General features: G+C 39.4%; 1 long non-coding RNA gene across 8 annotated transcripts in view; it reads left to right on the top strand.

The window, feature by feature from the left end:
• The window catches only part of LOC108449232, a 35,248-nt gene extending 19,576 nt beyond the window's left edge, over positions 1 to 15,672 (top strand). For 2 of the 8 annotated variants that reach the window (XR_001865372.1, XR_001865371.1), the window contains exons 4-11: positions 930 to 1,041; positions 4,190 to 4,297; positions 5,340 to 5,401; positions 7,968 to 8,050; positions 10,684 to 13,568; positions 14,018 to 14,169; positions 14,901 to 15,184; positions 15,304 to 15,672. This is a non-coding gene — a long non-coding RNA (uncharacterized LOC108449232). Of the gene's footprint in view, positions 1 to 929; positions 1,042 to 1,822; positions 1,962 to 4,044; positions 4,111 to 4,189; positions 4,298 to 5,339; positions 5,402 to 7,967; positions 8,087 to 10,683; positions 13,569 to 14,017; positions 14,170 to 14,900; positions 15,185 to 15,303 lie in introns of all 8 variants that reach the window. The other 6 variants (XR_001865374.1, XR_001865373.1, XR_001865377.1 and 3 more) reach the window with 6 other exon arrangements.
• Positions 15,673 to 16,770: the final 1,098 nt, after the last annotated feature.

Here is a 16,770-nt window from a genome sequence, read left to right as displayed (position 1 = left end):
AGGTAACCACTGCTTTTCTTCTGTCTGAAAATCCACAGAACTTTCTTCTGCAAACATTTATTACCCTGGATATTTTCTTGTCACAGGACTGCATCTCTGAATTCATCTATATGTTTGTTTAACGCTCACTCACTGGTCAGTGCTTGTTTGTCTCAAATTTTTCTCATTTTAATCTGAATTTTTGTAGCAGAAGGTTCACAGGCAAATCTTTTTCCCCAAAAAAACTCCATGCTTTGTTGGCTTTTTTTTAGCAGTATCATTTAAAATGACACCTTTTGTTTGTTTGTTGCTGAGGAAGTAATGCAGGTCATCACCCATCACTGGAAGAGTTACTGTCTTCATCATGAAGGGGCCTAATCTAGAAGTTCATTAGTAATCTGTACTATCGATGCAATATTGTCATGGAGCTTTCCTCCAGGGTTGGACTTGTTTCTCCCCATATTCTCCTGAAATATTGTTCTGCAAGTTGGAAAAATGATTTGTTCTTGCTGAGTCTAAAGTGAACAATTAGAGAATGGAAACTCACAAAGTGAGCTTATGTTTAAGGCCTTAATTTTCCTCAAAGGTGAGCACAGTGGCAGTGCCAATGCCAGGCAGCAGACTGTGTCCTGACTGCAGTTACCCTGGAGCCTGAACGCCCATCCCAGGTTCACAGCCGTACACACAGCATTGGCGTTTGGTAGACAGAAGCTGGAGAGAGAACAGTGCATGGCCCAGTACAAATCTGTAGCCTAAGTGATGTGATCCTCCCAATATTCTTAACTTTTGTACAAAATGCCCCCTGGAGACACATTTACAGAGTTGCCACTTCAGCAAATGACATTTTGCATATTCTTTGGAGATGCCACATGGGTAATGCAATCATACTCAGTTCAAAGTGACCATGTGAATTGAACATGACTCAGCTGCTCTTTGGATTACACACACAGGGTATTTTATGCCAAGAGACAGTAAGAGGAGCTGAAGTGGGACTAGAAAAGGGAGAAGAAACATCTTCCCTTCAGTGCTGCCATTTTGGTATTGCTGCAATGTCCTACACAGGTACGTACCAGTTTATACTGGTGTATAGTGGAGATCTGCTTTGCAACAACAGAACTTTTTTTGTAAAAACCAAAGTCTTTCTCAAGTGTTTCTCTCTTTGGTGTGTTTCACCAGAATTAATACGCAGAAGCTACTAAGGAAATGTGCTAAAAACTGTAGTGGTATCGCTTTTGCAAGTTCCTGGTTATTTCCCTTCTCTCATTAGGGCATATCAAAACTTACTAGAGTCCCATATCACTTCCCCCCAGTTCTGTGTTTTAATTTCCTGTTTTCTTTGCTGATTTTTTTTACTATTCCCTTTGGTTTACTGATCTGATTATTCCCTTTGCCCACACCTGCCTACTGCAGTCTCCTTCCTCATGCTGGGGGCAACTAGTTTTTTTCTAATTACCAGAAGGCCTTCCTATTTCTCTTTGGAATTCTTTAAAACATAAGCTCCCTTTCTCTTTGTCATTAAGGCTCCTTAAATATTTAATCATGATTTATTCTGAATTTGTTTGTCTCCTTTAGACTGTAAGTGTTTTACAAGTTAAAATACATCTGATCTCACTGTTAACAGCAGGCTGGGTTCAGAGCAGAACCAAGTGAGGCCGAGTAAATCTACCCATGAAACTTCCCAGCATTCCACCAATGCTCCAGTTCTTTCTTGCAGCAAACATAATTGCTTTTAGAAGGTTTGTTTTTGTACAAACAAGCAAACACAGCCCTCACCAAAAGAACATGTGATTTCCCCATGCATACTCAGGTTCAAATTCCTGACCTGCTGTCTCTCTAACTGCAGATGACTGTGTCAATTCATCCACAGCCTGATAGTTATCCTCAGGCAAGGTGCACTCCACAGTTTCTCCTGGAGATGATCTACTTCCTATAACAAAGCATTCTTCAGAGTCATTATCTGAATTCGCTTCCTCATATATTGGGTGAGCATCCCCACAACTGCACTGCAGAACTGCACTGAAACCGAGCTGCACTTTCTAATGAAAATTCATTGCATTGCAAAATTCCCAATCAGCTCTAATTTGGAAGCCCCAGCTGAGCTCCTGCCGTGAGACACATATCGTAAGAGACAGATCTCGCTGTGAAGGGCTGGCAGGTTGGAGAGATGAAGGCTGAGAAGAGAAGCACAATAGAAAGGTGAAATGGCTTCCTCAGAATCATGCAATGGGTCAGTGGCAGTTTTAGGTCTTAGTGCCAGCCACAGCCCATGCTACCTCTCACATCCTGAGCTTACAGACAGATTTAGCTTTCCCAGGTCATCTTTTCATTAACTAGATTATTCTTGCATGTAGGTTAATGCTTGGGTGCACAAGTTCAGCAGTTTTGAACCTTACTTTTTACAAGGCATCATGTACATATATATGGCACCATCAAAAACTTTTAGGTAGCAGATAGCAAGGATGTCACAGTCAAATGCCTAAAAGCCAGACCTTATTGCACCAGAGTAGGCAGGGGGACAAAGAAAATCAAGTATTGCTCCAACTAAAGTCTGTCAGCTGCTCTGAACAAGGTAAGAAATATCATTCAAATTTCACAGTTTGGAAAATCTGGCATAAGATGGTGCATCTGAGGCTGTAGAGGTTGTAAAGCCAATGCTATGGTTAGAATGTGATGTCTTACTTAAAATTAAACTTTTCCCAATGCTTCCCTAAGTCTCTAAGACTATGAGAATTTTTAGTTTTAAAGCAATTTCATTTTTTCTTCTGGCCTTAGACTGATTAGGAACAGAATTAGAGACAACTTGCTGTATATTATAAATAGCATACCACTGCATTTTGCTTATTTTTCCTAGGAGCTTTCTGAAACTAAAATTTCTCTTTGAGGACAGCTGGTCCATGCCCCTGAGGAAAAAGATGCTTATGTGAAGGCTGAGGTTAATGATTCTAATTTACAGTTTTTGTGGGAATATTGTTTTGATTCTGCAGATATCTGTCTCTCCATTGTTTTAAAAAAGCGGTAATACTTAAATAAGGCTTTACATCTTATTACCCCAAAACACATTTAATTTTGTTTGACTAGATCATGTCAGTATGTTAATAGAATAATTGTTATTCCAAACATGCTTGGTGAACTTGAACAGCAAAGTGAAGTTTATGTGTTTAATCAAATACATTCAGTAATTCCAGTGGAAAATGCAGAAGTGTTTTCCGTCAATATTTCCTTGACTTTTGAAATGAATATACATTGCCCAAATTGTCATTCCTGTGGATCCATTTTCTATCCATATTCAAGCAATTGAATTTATTTGTATGACTGTTTACAATGGCTGAAAAGGGAAAAAAACCACAAGGTCACACTGGCAACACTTCTTGCTGGAAGTGCTTTTACAGGTATGTGATCAAGGGAAGGAAACATCTTGCAGATTTTCAAGCCATGAGTTGTAAGATGGGTCATAAAACCAGCTGCAATTTCCAAAACCATGCTGTATTTTTGGATGTATTATAAAAAGACTGCTATTTCTCTTTTTTGTCCCTCATGCAACATTTCATCTTTCCTTCTGCATGAGATGATGACTTAAAGCTTGTCTAGTTCCTTCAGAGAGTTTCCAAAGAGAAAAAACAAGCTTAAAAACATCAATTGATAAAAAGCCTATCCATAGTGCTGTCTGGTTTAGAAACCAAGCAGGGAACCTTGAGGTGAGAACTGCCCGTGGACTGGTACTGTGCAGGCATGGGGAAGTGGCAGGATAGTGTGGTATGAATGGGAACAGGAGCTTTGGGCAGTAGTGGAAATTCTGAGGGGACGCTTGAAGAGACAACACAGAAGTGGGATATGAAAAGAAGGAGCTGAGGAAGCGTGATCTTGAGGGCACAGGAGCAGAACAAGGAAGGGCAAAGAGCCTGTAAGACTGAGAGGGAGTTAAGGGATCCTATGAGGCTCCTTGCTGCTCTTAACCCAGCTACCTCTCTGGATAACATTGTGGGAAGATGCCCAAAGGGAATTTGTAGAATGTGGTTTGTAAACTTTCTATATATTTATCACTAAACTCTCTACATTTGCTTTAAGCAACCTTCACCAGTAGTAACTTCTTATGGACCCAGCCAGGACAGAACATTTGTGGATGGACTTTTGGTGGGTAGCGTGGCTGGCAGAGAGCAGGTGAAGGCAGTGCCCCTGAGCTCAAGTGTATCATGTTTGTAATTTGTTTCAGGAGTGACCTGAACCTTCCAGCCCCTGGAAGATTTTCTGTCCTCAGGGAATGTGTGGAAGCATGGAGACAAAGGGGGAGACTTGAAATATTTCTCCAGGAAGAAAAGATGTAAATATTCTTGTATATTGGCTGTCGGGCTTTAAAGATTTTGCTAAATAGTATGGTTTTATTACTTCTAATAGTGGAAAAACAAGTAGAAAACATAAAGCTGCCCTAGGATCACAGTGTTATGTATTTCCTCAGATTATCTTAGTTGGAAACCTCACTTGAGATAAGACATTCTTCTTTTCAGCAGTATAGCTCCTTCTAGGTTATTATAGAATTAAGGATATGATGACTTTACCATAAACAAACAGTAAGATATAATCCAACATTTCCACCACATTTAAAAATGCTGTATAATTGCTGATGGAAGCAATTATAGTATTCTAGATAATGAGCATCAAAAAAGATTATTTAATATGGAAATTCACCTTTCCCAATATACTTATTTTCAACCTCTACAGTTTATTCAGAGTATGTTGTGTAGCTTCTCTGCTCTGAAAAATCCATGGAAAAATTTTCATGGAGATAGTTAGATATAGATAGAGATATATCTATTTTTCTTTTAGGGGAAAGTGGCAGCTGAACAAAACCTGTTCTTTGAACCAAGCAGCAAAGCAGCAGTATAGGGCCAGAGCTGGAAGTCCTTATGCTGTAAATCCACACCAATTCAACTAAAACCAAGCACTTGTGAATATTAAATTCACACTAGTGTAGCTGAGAGTAGAAATGGCCTTTGTTTTTGAAACCCTTGGAGTCTGAAGTGAAAAAAAAAAGGAGCAGGGTTTAACCTTTAAACCTTTCACTGACCTTTAAGCAGTACTTTGGATTATATCTGCCCTTGTTAATCTGAAGCCACTTGCAAACATAACTGGTTATACCTTACATACATTATAGAATGGGTTAGAAATTCAGAAGTTTTGCTCCTATTCATTATGTCTTTATCACCTTTTAAAGTGACGCTTATCTTTGTTAACAACATTTCATAGTTAGCAGCAACACGAGAAATGCTTTGTGTCAAACTGCACCATTTAAGTGATGGCCAGGCATAGATCTATACTCTTGGGGATGCAAACCCATATGTTGATCAAGACATTAAATTTTGCAGAATTGCTGTATTAACGTGGAACTATGAGGACCAGCTTTGTGAACAACCTCTTTCCATCCTATGTGAGTAGAAACTTCTACAACATCTAGTAGCCATTATTTTTTCTTCTTTGGCTTTTCCTTGTTTCACGCTATTCACATCAGTGCTTTGCATGCACTTTTTTCTCTCATATCTTTCCCCATACATATCTTCATTTTGGTCTATTAAATCCAAACTACCAGTACAAATGACATAGGATGAACCATGAATTTATCTTGGAAAAGATCTCACTGTTCTCATAATCTAAACAGAGTTTAATTAACACTAGAAACATCTACTGCTTGATATAAATAAAATAGTCTAAAATTGGTGATTGTCATTTCCCCTTTTCATTCACACAATGATTGCAAAATGTCTTGCCATTCACATGGAAATTTGTCTTTCTAGTACCTCTGCCTTTAGTGGAAAAATGTCATGGGCAGAGCACAAATTTGTGGGAGGATGTATATGTTCAAGAAATAACTGCTATACCATATTTTATGTCCATCATTTGGATCGAGACTTTTCCTGCTGGATTGTTACAGTAACACAGGGAACTGATGCACTGCCCCTTACATTCAAGCTACTCTTCAAGTGCAGAAATACTGGGCTTAGAAATTGACAAAATTTCAAGCAAGTTATTTTGCATTGAAATATGAAATGCTGAAAATTGCTGAGACAATCTAGCACAACAGAGGCATTCAGGCTGAGTCAGTGTGAGAAACACCGCTGTAGGTTTAGAAAGCTAAGTGTATGGGATTTGTTTCCCTGTAAAATTTTACCAGGATCTGACATGGTAGAGACATTGAATGTCATCGGCTTTTAAAGAAATACAGAGTTGATAAGCAGAGAGCAAACACTGAAAGGTCTTGTAGTGTAGCTGGTGAAAAGCACCTGTATTTTATGTTGGATATTTATTTGAATATGAAAAGTACTGTAAATTTTTTATCATCTCCTCATCTCTTGCTGCTGTGTGTTGGAGAATGACTAAATCTCTGGAGAGGGATCAGATCTGTAAAAGTTGTCAGTTGTTAAGAAAAGATATTCAGTGAATAAATGAATTATTGTACTGAAGTCCTTTATTGAATATTCCTGTGTCACTGCTTTAGTTAAGTATCAAGAACACAAGCATTTAACAATATCACTTTAAATTCAAAATGCCTTGAAAGGATCGAGATTGAATTTGCAAATGTAACTGAGAATAAAACGTGTGCCTTGGATTACATGTCACTTCTTGGGATGTTTTGACATAACACACTTAGAAAATACTTTCCTGTGACAGAAATGATTAAAATAAATTTCAGTTATCTATGACTTCTAACAGAGCCAGTCCAGTTCTTGGTTAGTTTGTTCTGTGCATCACAGCAAGCACCAGCTGACATGCCCACTTGTATATCAGTGTGGAGGCCAACTGCTTAAGGCTAAAGTGCTGTTGTGTTCCTTGTGTGAGTAATCCTATTAGCAGCAAGGGAACATAGGCATGGATAAATTGTAAAATGGTCAGAAGTGAGAAAATAACCTGACTTCCTTCTCTTTTCTAAAGATGACCTGTGCAGTTATTTTAGACAGACCTCTTGCATGATGGTACCAACACCTTCAAAGCCTCCATCTTTTTATCTCCTCTCAGGGGTACCAAAATCACACTAGCTCTTCAATATGTGTTCAGATAGGTACACTTAGAAAAGTACACAAGCAAATCCATTCAATAATCTGTCCTCTTCATTTCCAAAATACTGGTACCAAAATAGAAAATATAAGGATACACAGGGAGGTACTTTTCTCTGTGTGAAAACACACTTATTAAGATATTTGATATATAAGGACCACACAGCATTGCTCCCAAAGAGCAACTATGTCCATAATGGAAAGTATACACCAGAAATTTAGTATTAAATCTACTTTTATTAAATATAGTTAAATTAATTACAGCTTCTCAGTATCAAATTTTAGTACTAAGTGTAGTATTACGTTAAAAAACATTAATCCAAGTGGACAATTCCTACTACAGAGTTATGCTCAAATTTGCCACTCATATTTGTGGGACTTGCAGAAATCCAAGAACAGCAGCTTTGCATTTACTAACAAAATGTCACAATTAAACTTATCCAGGAGGGCAGGTAAGACTGCCTGTTAACAGTAACGTTCTCAGAACAGCATGACTATTTCACTGATCAAATCACCTGCCCATCCACCCAGGCCAGGCAAACATGAGAAACACCAAAAGATTGTTACTTTTTGCAATGCACCTGTTCTTAGCATGTGATGAGAGGATTGTGAAGACAGTGATGGAGCATCCATCAAAAACCTGTTGCTTCATGATCTGTGACACATTTGCTGTACTAGGAATGAAACAGAGAGAAGGAATTTGGTGGTTGTGGTTATGAAATCCAGAACTTGGTTCTATAACCTGTTGATGACATGGACTTCTGTTGTCATTTGGCAGTGATTATTCACTGTCTTAATTAATAATTATGAATGTTGCATGACATGATGTTAACACCCTATCTGAAAATAAAATGAGTACTGACATGTCGAGGTCTTGGCTAAAAGGTGTTTTTATTTCTCTCTCATTAGTGCTGGATCTCACTGTTGGTCTGTTAATTATTTTAGCTTCACCAGATGAACCAGTAAGATGGGCAAAGGCAGGTTCTCCTTCCCACAGCATCCTGGGACTGGTACCAGCTGCACAAGAGGTAAGGAAAGGTTAGAAATGCACTAAGCCAATCCAGGTACCAACTAACCAGTACCCACCGCTCCTGCTCAAACCCTCCTGCTTTCCATAGATCATTCCCACATTCAGAGGGTGGCAGAGAACAACATCTGCCACACTACTGCCTAAGACCTGTGGGACTCATGCATTTGAAAACTTCATATGGGAAAAGAAAGTAGAGACTGAAGCACTCACACCCTAGGGAAAATGCACAGCTACCACACTGGAGAGCACAGCAGGATGTGGAGCACCATCACCAAATTTTGTCAGAGAGCAACATCTCTGGGACTTCTATGATGTCCCTGAACTGAGAAATGTGGTCTATGTGTAACATTTCAGAGGCAGCCCCTCGGGTCAGGCAGCCATACCCCTGTTCTCTGCACAGGTCCCAGAGGGGGTGAGACATGAAGAAGAGGAAAAGGAAGAGGCTTGCCCTGCCCTGGCACGCAGGTGCTCTTCTCAATCTATATCATAGCAAGCACCCCAGGAATATTAAGGCTGGAAATTGAGGAGCTTTAAGCTGCTTAAGGCCCTGGGCCTCTTATGCCTTTATGTACACTTGTGCAGAGAAGAAGAATGTAAGACTTGCAGCTTGAAATACAGATACAATTAATGCTGATGTTTGGTAACCAGTTCCTGTCTTCTGCTATGCTCCTTTGAAAAAAAAAAAGAAAAGAGAGAGAGCAAGCAAAACACCCAGAATTTAAATTTGCTATAAGATTTGACTTCCTCCCCTTGGAAACATTAAAATCCAAGTACATCTCAGTAAAACATTTTCAGGAGATGGTACTCAGTACATAAAAAGCTAAGCAAATAAACTTCGAACCTGAAAGTACCAGATCTTAAAGCTTGGAATTTAAAACTGCAAAGTGCACAGAAATAAAACCCTTGCGGACATGCTAAAATGTCTAATTCATTATTATTTAAAAAAAGATTAAAAAATAATTTCTTAACATTAAAGTGCAATCAAGCACTGAAGAAATTATTTAAACTTTCCATAGGAAAAAAGCACACTCTAGAATGCTGTGAGGGTATTGATGGCTATTAAATATTTACTTTTCTCTCTAGCTCACACTAGAAAGAGTAATTTGTATTTGGCAGAAACTGGCTGCAATTACATTAGTCAATCCAAAAGCCCAACTTGCTCATACAAAATGCAAACAAATTAGTTAAAATGGTCTAATTAGCAGACTGTAAAAATGCAAAGCAAGGCTGGCATAAAAATGTGTGCTAGACAAGTATACTTTCACAAAATAAACAGGAAGGCAAATATGAAATAGTCTAATAAATCCTAGCTAAAGGACTATAATGTGAACCCAAATATTTAGGGATTGCATACTTCAGAGAAAAGTTTCTATAGACTCTTATATATTTTCTTGCAACCCACATTCCATCATGAATGCATGATTAATACCACAGCTGAAGTTCTGGGATTTCAGTTCATCCCTGTGGAGCTGTGTGAGGGCAGGTTATATATACATTTTGTGTGAGAATATACACAAACACAGCTCCTAGTCAAGTTAATCAGAGTGCAAGGTAGCTTTGGAGCACACAAAGAATATAGGATGTGGCCTATGGAAGGAAGGTCAAGTCATTTCTTTACATGTAGTGTATTTGTTTTTGTTTCCACAATTAAATAACTGGAAGCATACGGAAATGTGGAAACAGCTTAGATAAAAGATAAAACACATTTGTTCTTATGAGAAGTATAAACTGTGGGCATTGTCCATAAGGACTCAGTTTACTGGTTAAAAAGTATCACTACAAAAACTCTATTACTGTAGTCATTGATATATTAGATCAGAAAGGGCTTTAGCCCTTTTTCTTCATAACATTGCTGCAATTTCTTAGTCAGTGGGGTTTTAACTGTTTAGCTTCTACTCCACAAATACAATAGTCCATTATGATTAGTAACCTATCACATAAAAGAAGCTGTTGTGAGGTGATGATGTGAATTTGTCTCCATATCCTTCTCATCTCATCACATGTTCTCCTGTCCTTCAGCATAGTGGAAGCCACATTCTTTCTTCTTGCCACCTGACAGATGGCAGAGGATGGGTGGCTTTGGCAAAATAGTTAGAGATGCATTGAAGAAACAATAACCATGGACAACCTCCAAGAAAAACACGATGCTATTCTGCACAAAGAACCTGTGTTCAAAAGCAATAGAGCAGCAGAAGTGTTCTGCTACACTGAAGAGGAAGTCACCCCATAGAAAACAACCCTTGGCAAAAGCAGAGCAGTGACCACAAGGTGTGGCCATCACAGCCATTACCACTGCTAGCACATAACAGATGACTCACTCAGTTATTTCACTGAAATGCTTGATTTTGGCACTTTCACTCCCCTGTGCTGTCCTCAGATGGCCTCTCTGTGCCAAAGAGTCCATCAGTCTTTCTCACAGAGAGTATTTGGTGGGAAGGATATCTCACTCTGCAAGATGTCCCTGCTAGTTTGAGTGCCATTGGAGGAGTAAGGTATTTGTGGGTGTAAGAGCAGAGTCCAGTAGAGATGGACTGTTATTTGACTTAGTGCTTGACAAATGGCTTTGAGAATGGGAAAGGTAACAAGCTACATCACAGAAATTATATTTTCCACTTTCTTACTCATCACCAGATATTCCCGTCTCACAGAATTTTCCATATGCTGGAAATCTTGAATCCCACAGAGCTCCCTGGTGATGACTGGATAAAACAAGGATGTTGGATATATGAGGAAGAAAAGAAACTGCTGGCACCAAAAGGGCAGTTAAGAGAATCAAAGCCTGAGGTATGAGGAAAGAAGTCCCATCATGTCGGAAGGCTCCATCCTGTTTTAAAAAAATTCCACTATAGTGTCCCAGTTCTGTTGCTGCACATCATGGGCGACAGAGAGGAGATAGTATGGCTGCTCTGTCTCTACTATGCTCATGCTAAAATACCTAAGTACTGTGGTTGCTACCTCTTTGAAGGAGCCATGGGACTAAAGAGCAAAATTCAGCACAGCTCTCCAGGCTGCTCAGTACAATTCTTGGTGTCCTGTGTTTTGTTGCTGCCCCTGCAGTCACCTGCAACAAGCCCAGGTGAGTTAATCAACTTCCTGCCTGGTGTGTGGCATTGTTCATTCTTTATATCTGCTGGCAGCTCTGTTATCCCTTAGTTGCCCAATACTAAGAAAGGCATAGATTCCTGAGCTTTTGCAGTGTTTTTCCCAGAGCCACTCACCCCTTGCGTGCAATTCATTGGAGAGGCAAACGAATCTGAGAGGAGTGGGTTTCAGCCTGGTGCACCACAACCCATTGGGGCAGATCTTCCCCTCTGATCATGGCATCCAAGTCACCTGGTCAAACAGCCCAACAGGGGAAGTGGCATATTTCCTATTCCCTAAATTTGCTGGGACTGGTACCAGCTGCACAAGAGGTAAGGAAAGGTTAGAAATGCACTAAGCCAATCCAGGTACCAACTAACCAGTGCAGTGTCTGTAAACCAGCCTCATACATATGTCAGCCTGATTCCACAGAAAGCTTGACTCCAACTTTACTTACTCCCATGAAGACAATTAGTCAAGATAGAAAAACTAAAACTTATCAGAAGAATTAAAGAAAAATCCCTCTTGATATATACATCTTGATAGACATTGAGGTGCTGGAGCATGTCCAAAGGACCTGAGGAAGGGCCTGGAGCACAAGTCTGATGAGGAGTGGCTGAGGGAACTGGGGGTGTTTAGCCTGGAGAAAAGGAGGCACAAGAGGGGATCTTACCACTCTCTGCAACTACCTGAAAGGAGGTTGCATCCAGGTGGGGGTCAGTCCCTTCTCCCAAGTAACAAGTGATAGTTTAAGAGGAAATGTTGCACATGGGGAGGTTTAGATTGGATATTGGGAAAAATATCTCCTCATGGAAAGGGTTGTGAAGCAGTGGAACAGGCTGCCTCAAGGAAGTGGTTGAGTCACCAACCCTGGAGGTATTTAGATGACTTTAGATGTGGCACTTGGGGACGTTTAGTTTAGTTTAGTTTAACGGTGGACTTGGCAGTGCTGGGTTAATGGTTGAACTTGACGATCTTAAAGATCTTTTCCAACCTAAATGATCCAGTAGTTCTATTATTCTATGAGTGTCTGGGTAATAAAATAATAGTCAATACATTCTATTTCAACAATGACAATGCATATAGGAAAAACAAACACATCTACATGGCCACAATCACTAAATGAACAATTACATCTCAGGAAGGACATCTTGAGGAGCCTGATAAATATGTCAGCCCTGTGCTCAGCAGCAGCAAACCCAATTAAGAACATTAGGAAAATATTGGAGAACAGATCAGAAACTGTTCTTTTGATATATAGCCTGTGATGTACAGTCACCTCATTTCAAAAACAATATGGGTAAACCTAGATAAATACACTGAAAGACAAAGAGAGTGGTCAGCTGCATTGAATAGCTTCTGAATGAGGATGTCTTACAGAGTGTAAGGCTTCTGTGTGGACAAGAAGTGACTGAGGGTTAACATAGAGTGTTATTTCTTCAGGAGGCATAGAGAAGCTAAATATGAAATATTATTGACTGTTTATCACAACACAGGAACTAGTGGGACAAAAGACATTACCGGGGAACAAACCAAATGAAGGAGAGCTTCTTTTTCACAGATTAGGTAGCTCAAGTGTGAGACTCATTCATATCCACAAGTGGTTGCAAAGCCTTAAAGACAAGTAAACTCAGTAAAGACTCAGTAAATTCATGGAAGTCAAATCCTGAAACACCTATTGAATGCAAAGTCTGGGTCTATAACAGTAGTGATGAATAGCAAGTGAGGAACCACCATGTAGTTACTTTGGTTTTCTGGAGACAGAATATTGGGAAAAGTTTTTTTGTTGCTTTGTTGTTTTGTTCCAGTCTGAATGATCTTTTCTGATAGTCTGTGAGATACAAACTAGAAGAGAAGTGCTTTTATCTTTGCAGGGGATATAGAGTAGCTCTAAGGGGTCTGAGCTGAGTAGGATGCTGGGGGGTAAAAAGCTTGATTCATTTTTTTCCTGAAGAGAAGGCAGCTTCTTTACCTTCGGCTCTGAGGTAGCTCAGGGAAGTTGCTGTACCAGTCTCACATCACTTCATGTCTTACTTTCACCAGTCCTCTTTCCTTTGCTGATTCCATTAAGATTCTGCTACTTGGAAAAAAATGTGGTCTAAAATTACACACACACATAGAGGATGATGAAATAAACTCTTGTTCCCTAACTCTAAAGCACAACAGTTTTTCCTTTGTTACTGTGGACCAAGCAGATCTAGAATTTGTGAGGTGAGCATAGTTTATTCCAGACTCATGCTGCAATAATTTATGTTCTTGAGCCTTTGCAGATGTATAGTCACTAGAGAGCTGTCTGATGACAGGAGTTTTTACACATATTTCATCTAAATCAACACTCCAAATGCAACATTGAAGGTGCAGTGAGTTTGTGTGGATTTGTAGCACTCCCTGGAGGACTCTGCGTCTAAAAACCAATAAACATTTCACGGTTCTCAGTAAGTGAAGATTTTCATCATTTTTGATGCATGCAATATTGACTGGGTTTCTCATTTTAATTTCAGTATTATTCTACAGGTAATAAGTAATTGGAGAAAAATTTCTTGCAAGTGAATGATAAAAGTGAAAATAAATCTTTCTATACTTTGCTGCTGCTTTTTTTCATTATAAAGAAAGCAGCAAAACAGAACATTCATTGATAAGTGAAATGTATTTTATACTGAGAACCTGAGAACTACTGCAAGATATTGATATTTTATGATCAGAACAAGTAAAAAGAAGACAGTGAAACATTTATTTTATTACTTTGTATATGTTTTTAGGTTTTGTACACCTAATGTGAGTGTCACAGGTCCAGCTGTGAAAAGTTAATTCTGTGCAGTATTCCTTGTTACAAGCTGTAAGCTTATGTGGAGATGAAAATTTCTAATGATTACTCTGAACTCAGGTAATACAAAGGAATGACTGAATATGGGATCGAGATCTTCAATGCAGCTCTGCAGCTGGCACAAAGCAACAGTAGAGTCCAGACAAAGACCATATGTGACTACTAACATAAAGTGTTGGAAACACAGGAGATTCAAGAGCAAAAGTGAAAAGGTCTGCGTTAGTTTATTTTTTTGCTCATGGGCATTCAGATGTTTATTTTTTCTCAAATGAAATGTATGGATAAAAACCATTTTTTGATATTGCTATGTGTGATGCATTAGGAAGGAGAAGACAAATATAATTTGCATTTTTTTGTATTTGTGATTGTCTACATAAGCAAAATTTCATAGGAAAAGAGGAAATACAGGGATTACATGTCAAATGCCTGCTTCCTTGCGTTATTCTTTCCAGCATTACTACGGCTTCCATGCTAACAGACTGATTGTGAAATGGTTATTTCAGTACACGGATAAGTGAAACGCACTTATTTAATAATTCTTTATTTCCAGGAATTTCTGTAATACATACCACTAAAATTTGCTATCCAGTTTCTATTTAAATATGATACTGTTCTTATACATCTTGAGGCTCTTTACATCACCACAAATATCAGTATGTGTACAGTATGATCCAAACACAAATAGTTTAGCATAGAAGCAGTACCACTGGGTCGCCTACTCTATAAACAGCATTTCAAGCTCTGGTGGGGAGAAGTTTTAGGCAAGGAGGTAAATGTTTAATGTGAGACATGGCTTTCCATTTTTGTTCTGTAATCTAAAACATTAGGCAACCATGAACTGAATAATGTGTAGGATTTATTAATGTATTTTTCACACCAGCTAGCTGAGCACTTCAGGAGTACCAATTCATTTGTTGATAAATTTACTGTTATTTTTTAACAGTACTTACAGCTGTGCAAATGGTCACCAGCAACAGTTTTCTGCCTACCTCCAAGTGCCACCTCCTTTTAGGTGAACAGAACTCCCCACAGCAGCCTGTCCTCCCTGTGGGCAGTGACTGGTGTGTCCTGCTCAGTTTGAAAGGTCGGATGGTTCACATCATGAAGGGACACACAGCATTCCTTGTCTTCTGCTGCACAGCACTGGAAGGGACAAATGATGCTCTTGGCACCATGGAAGTTGTGCAGTGCCATCAGGATTTCCTGAGACCACGGGTCTTCCTGGAGGTAGGTGGGGTATTGCCTGCATACTCAAATAGTGTTGGTATGGCATGTTCCAGTGGAACTGACTGTCACCAGGGCAAGAATCACCCACTCATTTTCCACTGTCTTTCCTTTGGTTGTAGCTTTTGATTTATACGAAGGGACTCAAAAATACCCCTGCACAGAGCTCACCAACTAACCAGCCACACAGCACCTCCCCCTGCTCAAGGCTTGCACTGGAAATGGGAACAATCAGTAAGGACTTTGTGTGAGTCCTGAACAAAACACTATAGGTGCTGTAGGAAAAGTGTTGGAACCGCCTATTGCCCTGGATAGAGTACCTGAGGAAGTTCTTTGTCTCAGGATGCCAACCACATCTTCTCCTTCCCCTTTGCTACTGGGGACAGTTTTCTCTCTGCACCCCTCCTTTCCCCCTCTTCTTTTTTTATTTGGTCGTTGTTGATATGTGCCATAAACTGTGTATCCTGCTAATAAATTCTCAATCATGTGAATTTGTCTTGACATCCTTTCTGCAACACACTGATTCAATCATGCCTACTCTCTCAGCAACTTAGAAAAATCAACCACCACTTCTTGGCCAGAAACTGAAAGGAAATACTAAGATTTTGAGCCAGCAGATGACATCCATTTGTATATAGAAACACTTGAGTGAAAGATGGTAGGCAGAAAGATGTCACCTGGCTGGGACAATGGGTCTGAATTAAGTGCTCAGGTTGGACATGGAAGTAAAAAAGTCTCAGCCAAAGCTAGGGGCAGTGCAGGGTGCGTTTCGAGTGTCCAAAGGGTTATGCTCCCATCAACATCCATGCTTTTCCACCTAGCCCTGTAAACTTTGCCACTCTTGTTGCCAGCAGCTCTGCTGCTGTTGCAGAACTTCTGAAGGCATGTACCACTAGGGCAGCCTTCAGCAAGGAAAGCAACAAATGTGCCCAAGTTGTGTTCTTTACTGAATGCAGTTTTCATAATTGCAGATACAGTTATCCAATGACTTTCTAAAAGATTAACCCTGTTGCGTGACTAACAAATTGCCACAGTACATAGCACATTCTAAAAGCTGAAAAGACATGTTCTACCATGTAGTTGCAGGTCTGGGATATCAAGAAATACTTTTCATCACCACAAATAGGAGTTGGAAGTCTGTAGTCTGATTCAAACCATTCAGGCGCTTTTTTCACTAATTCTAAGAGGGACAAAGTCCTGTCGATGACTCACTTTATGTCATATCTTAGAAGTTGTGGAAAATTTATGTGCAATTCCTTGTATTCTACATAGACTTTAAAATACAGAGTTAATAGTCTGTTTCTTCTTAGATATAGGAACAACTTTTACACAAAAACAGCACACAGGAAATGTTTTATGATATTTGAAAACATTATATAGCTCTGCGATTTGAAGTCTTTTCCTTTGAAACTGAATATGGCTGTTCAGTGGCTGAGGATGGCAAGTAAATCAGATAGTCTGAGACCTAACAAACATTTGTCCTAAAAGCTAATAAAGTTACCAGATGCTTGGACAGGCCATGTCCCCTCTGAAGTCAAAGATAGTTTTGCAAGCATCCATCACTCGATATTGAGAGATTCTATTCTCCC

The sequence above is a fragment of the Corvus brachyrhynchos genome, unplaced genomic scaffold (genome assembly GCF_000691975.1).
Source record: "Corvus brachyrhynchos isolate BGI_N302 unplaced genomic scaffold, ASM69197v1 scaffold258, whole genome shotgun sequence".
NCBI classification, from domain to species: Eukaryota; Metazoa; Chordata; class Aves; order Passeriformes; family Corvidae; genus Corvus; species Corvus brachyrhynchos.
The sequence above is the reverse complement of the archived record's forward strand: the minus strand, read 5'-3'. Positions and strand labels throughout refer to the sequence as shown.